The 5,268-nt window shown below is 40.9% G+C and overlaps 1 pseudogene; it reads left to right on the top strand.

The window, feature by feature from the left end:
• Positions 1-1,072: 1,072 nt before the first annotated feature.
• On the top strand, positions 1,073-1,379 carry LOC105480252 (non-histone chromosomal protein HMG-17 pseudogene; annotated as a pseudogene).
• Positions 1,380-5,268: the final 3,889 nt, after the last annotated feature.

The raw sequence follows: 5,268 nt of genomic DNA, 5'->3' as shown, positions 1-5,268 counted from the left end.
GAACACAAAGCCCACAAGTTCTTTGCTAGTTTATAATAAAGATGGCCTTTACACCAGTTTCTAATACCTTGTTTCTCAGTTCTTCTGAAACCTCATAAGAATGACCTTTACTGTCTATATTTCTATCAGCATTCTGGTCAGGACCACTTAACCAATCCCTAAGGAGGTCCAGACTTACCCTAGTCTTCTTGTCTTCTAAGCCCTCACAAGAATCTAGGCTTTTTCTAGCCTGCTCCTGCAAATTCTTCCAGCCTCTGCTCATTACTTAGTTCCAAAGCCACTTCCACATTTTCAGATATTTGTTATCAGCAACAACCCCACTTCTTGGTATGAATTTTCTGTCTTACTACATTGTCTGTTGCTTATAACGTAATACCAGAAACTAGGTAATTTATAAGAAAAAATATTTCTTCCAGCCCTGGAGCCTGGACAGTTCAAGGTCAAGGGAAAACAAGTGGTGAAAACCTTGCTGGTGGGGACTGTCTGAAGAGCCCTGGGGCTGTGCAGGGCATCTCATGGTGAGGGGGATGAATGTGCTAGATTAGTTCTCTCTTCCTCATCTTATAGAGCCACCAGCCCCACTCCGATGATAACTTACTAATTCAGTAATCCATGAATGGGTTAATCCATTCAAGAGGGAAGAGACCTTTAGGTCCAATCACCTCTTAAAGGCCTTACCTCTCGATTATTTCCACATTAAATTTCAATGTAAACTTTGGACAGAAGATATATATTCAAATCATAGTACCATCTTGGCTTGTCTAGGACAGAGGGATTCCCTGGGAGACAAGCTTTTTTATTGTTAAAACCAGGAAAGTCCTGGATAAACTGGGATGAGTTGGTCATCTTACCAAGTGATGAGGGTGGATGTTATACCCTATGAGACTTTAGCCACAGAATAGCAATGCCATCTGAGGCACAGAACAGAAGAGCTAAAGGGAAGAATCTCACCAAAGAAAGAGAGCATCTTCAGAAGAAGAGGAGGCGAGAATGATTCCCAGACAATGAAAGCAAGTGTGCTGCTGCATCCCGCACCCAGTGCCTACATCCCACCACCGTCACCACCACCACCATGCCCGATAGAAAGGCTGAAGGGGATGCTAAAGGAGATAAAGCCAAGGTGAAGGAGGAACCACAGAGAAGATCTGTGAGGTTGTCTGCTAAACCTGCTCCTCCAAAGCCAGAGCCCAAGCCTAAAAAGGCCCCTGCAAAGAACGGAGAGAAGGTACCTAAAGGGAAAAAGGGAAAAGCTGATGCTGGCAAGGAGGGGAATAACCCTGCAGAAAATGGAGATGCCAAAACAGACGGGGCACAGAAAGCTGAAGGTGCTGGAGAGGCCAAGTGAAGTGTGTGCATTTTTGATAACTGTGTACTTTTGGTGACTGCACAGCTTGAAATGATATTTTTATCACGTTTTATAAAAATGCAGAATTTTGTTTTACTTTTTTTTTAAAGCTATGCTATTAGCACACGGAACACTTCATTGTTGTTTTAGGGGGAAGGGGCATATGTCACTAATAGAATGTCCCCGAAGCTGGACTGATGTGGGGAAAACACCTTTCCCTTCTAGTTTTGAAAGACTTCCTCTTGGCTCCCAGGAGGAGGGATTCCCTGACTTTGCCACAGATGGTCACCTTGGGGCAAAAGCCTTGTGGTATTTAGAAACAAAATTTTTTTATGTCCCCATTCTCCCTTTCCATCCTTCAGCATAGACTTAACTCCCTTAAGCCCAGACATCTGTTGGGACCTGATCCCCAGTCATTGGTTACCAGTGTGTCAGGCAATCTGGACTTTCCAGTGATGCCACTGAGATGGCATCTGTCAAGAGAACAGTGGTTCCATTTCTAGATTGTGGATTTTCAGACAAATTCTGCCATTTTCATTTCACTTCCTGAAACTCATGGTCGGCTTGTGAAAAGTTGTTAAACAACATGCTAAATGTGAAATGTCAACCATCACTCTAAACTTTCCCTTTTCAGAGCATCAGATGAAGACTTCATTGGGTTTTATAGTGGCTTCTGGATTTTTGGTAGTCAATTGAAGGAGGGAGTTTAAAATTTGTTGTATACTGTTAATGATTGTCTGCCCACATCCTGCCTGAAATACCATGATTGTTTATGGAAAGTATCTTTAATAAAGCTGGAAACAGCTTGGCTTGGGGAAAAAAAAAGAAATAGAACATCTTCTTTAAGGTGAATTTCTATGTTAAGAAAAGGATGTTGGAAATTAGGAATTCCTTGAATGTTGAAGATTGTAGGGAGATAGTCAGAGTTGATGACTTCCAGTTTCTAAGCCAAAATTGGGAGATGACCTCAGAGGTAGTAAACTAGGAAACTCTCAAAAGTTCAACTGGGATCAGGATAATCTAAGGTCCCAGTGACTGAAAGATGTCCCTAAAGAGAATATTTATAGTTGGTTAAAGCTCAGCTTGTCAGGAGAGCCACAAAACCAGCCTCAGAGCCATCCCATTGAAAGATTCCTTGCCTCAGATAACTTGGCTTCTAAGGTCTCACAGTTCCATGTCCATTGCATTACATATCTACCTCATCCCAGTTTTCTTCATTTTTACCTGAAAAAAGGACCTGTTTTAAAACACATTATTTTTTTCAAAGAACTCCCTTGAAAATTAAACACAATATAAAATGCACTCTATTGTAGTTGTCAAGGGTAGAAAATCTAGTAACAGCCTGGCCCCAGGACCTGGCTCAAGCTCTCATTCCCCTGATCCTTCACTATTTTTACCTTTATACAGTTGCAGTAGGAAGGTGGTAGTCTACAAGCCTACTAGACTGGAGCAGGGCTTCCCATTTCACAGAAGTAGGATGGGACCTGCCTTCTCTGATGCAATTCTATAGAAATAATAGTAATGTTGATTATTATTTATTGAAAGTACGCACCATCTAGCCTGGCTTCAGGCAAGCAACTCAACCCATGTCCCAGACCCCACATATTTCATAAAGATAATACAGCCATGTGCTATATAACTGTTTCAATCAATGATAGACTGCATATAAAAGGTGTTTCCATAAATTATAATACCATATTTTTACTGTACATTTCTATGTTTAGATATGCTTTAATATACAAATACTTCCTATTGTGTTACAATGATCTATAGTATTGGGTACAGCACCACGCTGTAAAGATTTGTAGCCTAGGAATAAGAGGCTATATCATATAGCCTAAGTGTGTAGTAGGCTGTACCATTTAGGTCTGTGTAAGTAAACCCTTATGAGGTTCACACAACAATGAAACTGCTTAAAAATGCATTTCTCAGAAAATACTTTTGTTGTTACATGATGCATGACTGTACCTACCGAATAGGATTATCCCAAAGAATAAAATGAACAAGTGCTTCACACCTTGCCAAAGTTCTATACCATATTAGGAGACCTGCGACAATTGCCACATGGATGTGATGTTCCCTGAGAACCCTAAGTCCTGGAAATGTCAGTATTAGTCAGGACAGTGAGACTTCAAGTCACCACCTGAACACTAAATGACAGGGTTAAACAGCTCCAACTGTAGGACCACCTATCTAGAAGAGGGACAATCCTCATAGTCCCACTGAAAATTGCTTTCATAGGAGCTGACAAGGTTTGTGAAATCTCTGTTGCTTTCCAGTGAGGGGAGTGCAAATAGTTTGGCACAACTGCAGGGAAAGGCCCATCTAGGCATAGGGTCAGTGACCAGAGATGAGGACTCTCGGGGCAGAGGTGGAGGCAGAACCATGTGTTCTGCAATGTGCAGAATCCTGCAGACTCCAAGGCTACATCTCTGAAATTAAAAGAGATCCCCAGCCTACAGGATGAGGCCATAAGCCTTCCAAAACTCAGGTATTGACAACCATGCATGTGTTGAGAACATGGATATATAGATATCAATGTTGTTTTAGGGTTTGGGTTTTTTTGTTGTTGTTGTTTTGTTTTCTTACAGTAGTTGTTATATTAACCATTGTTTAGTCGGGGAAACAGAAGCCATACTAGTTATCTTATCAGAAAGAATTTGATGTAGGTAATTGGGTAAGTAGATGCTGGAGGCCTAGGAAAGTCAGAGGTAAGGTAAAGGTAGCAATTGCAGGAAGCATGTTCACCCTAAAGGCTGGGGAAACAAAAGGGAAAGTTTGTGGTTCTGGGAAGCTAGAAGCTTTGAGAGCCAGGGTTTAGACTACAGAACAGGGTTCATTGACTGGATGGTTGGACAGCTCAGGAGCTTGGAGAAGAGGCCTTCAATGCTAGGACTTCCAATGCAGAAAAGGAGCCCTTGCCTAACATGTCAGATACTGCTAAGGGATGCGACAAGGTTAGCTGACAGAATGTGGAAAGCATCTAGGGAAAGGAGCCAATGTTGTTGTTTCTTGGTGACATGGGAGAAACAGGAAGTGCAGAAGAAAGGGCAGATCTCTTCTCCCTTCCTCTACCTTCCAATCCTTCTGGCTGAACCTAATTGAGAGCCAGCTAGCACAGGAGAAATGCAGTTTTCAGAGTCACAGCCCCAGCATCACAATAGAAAAGAACAGAGCGGATTTGGAACTGAGGCAGCGCCTTAATCCACAGTGCATTGGTGGAGCTGAATTTTTTTACCCTTTTATTTGCTGTTCATGTTTCTTCTGTGATTTTCCTGTTCCTATCCAAATGCTATTTTTCTTAAGTGTAACACCACACTGACTTGTAGAATACATTGTGATAATCCTTTTTTATATATATACACACTGTATGTACATACACACTATAAATACACACTGTATATATGCACATATATACATACAGATTAGTAAGATATACTGTACACACACACCATATATAATTGCATATATTATAATATGTGCAATTATAATATATTATAATATATGCAATTATATATGGTGTGTGTGCACAGTATATGTATTGTATGCACAGTATATATATTACATATGGTGAGTATGCACAGTATATCTTGCTATATATATGTATTATAGATCATGCATGTCCTCTAGATCAACATTTGCTAAATGAATAGATAAATGTTCACTTATTCTTTTGCTTGATCCACCTCCAGTTTCTGTTGTGGGTGGGCTACAGGCTGCTATGGAAATCACAAAAAGCAGCAATAGCCTTTATTTATAAATAAAAAGATGACTATTTTAAAATACGAATAATTAACCTTAGAAAACCTTTTACAAAGCAGACGGGAGATTGATGCATGGTTGGTGGAAATCCGGATGCGCTATTCCCTTGCCCTGGCTCCACTGCCACCCTCCTGCCCTGCCCCTGCTCTGCCTCTTGGCAA

The sequence above is a fragment of the Macaca nemestrina genome, chromosome 2, assembly GCF_043159975.1.
Source record: "Macaca nemestrina isolate mMacNem1 chromosome 2, mMacNem.hap1, whole genome shotgun sequence".
Lineage (NCBI taxonomy): Eukaryota > Metazoa > Chordata > Mammalia > Primates > Cercopithecidae > Macaca > Macaca nemestrina.
This window is presented reverse-complemented; position numbering and strand designations above follow the sequence as displayed.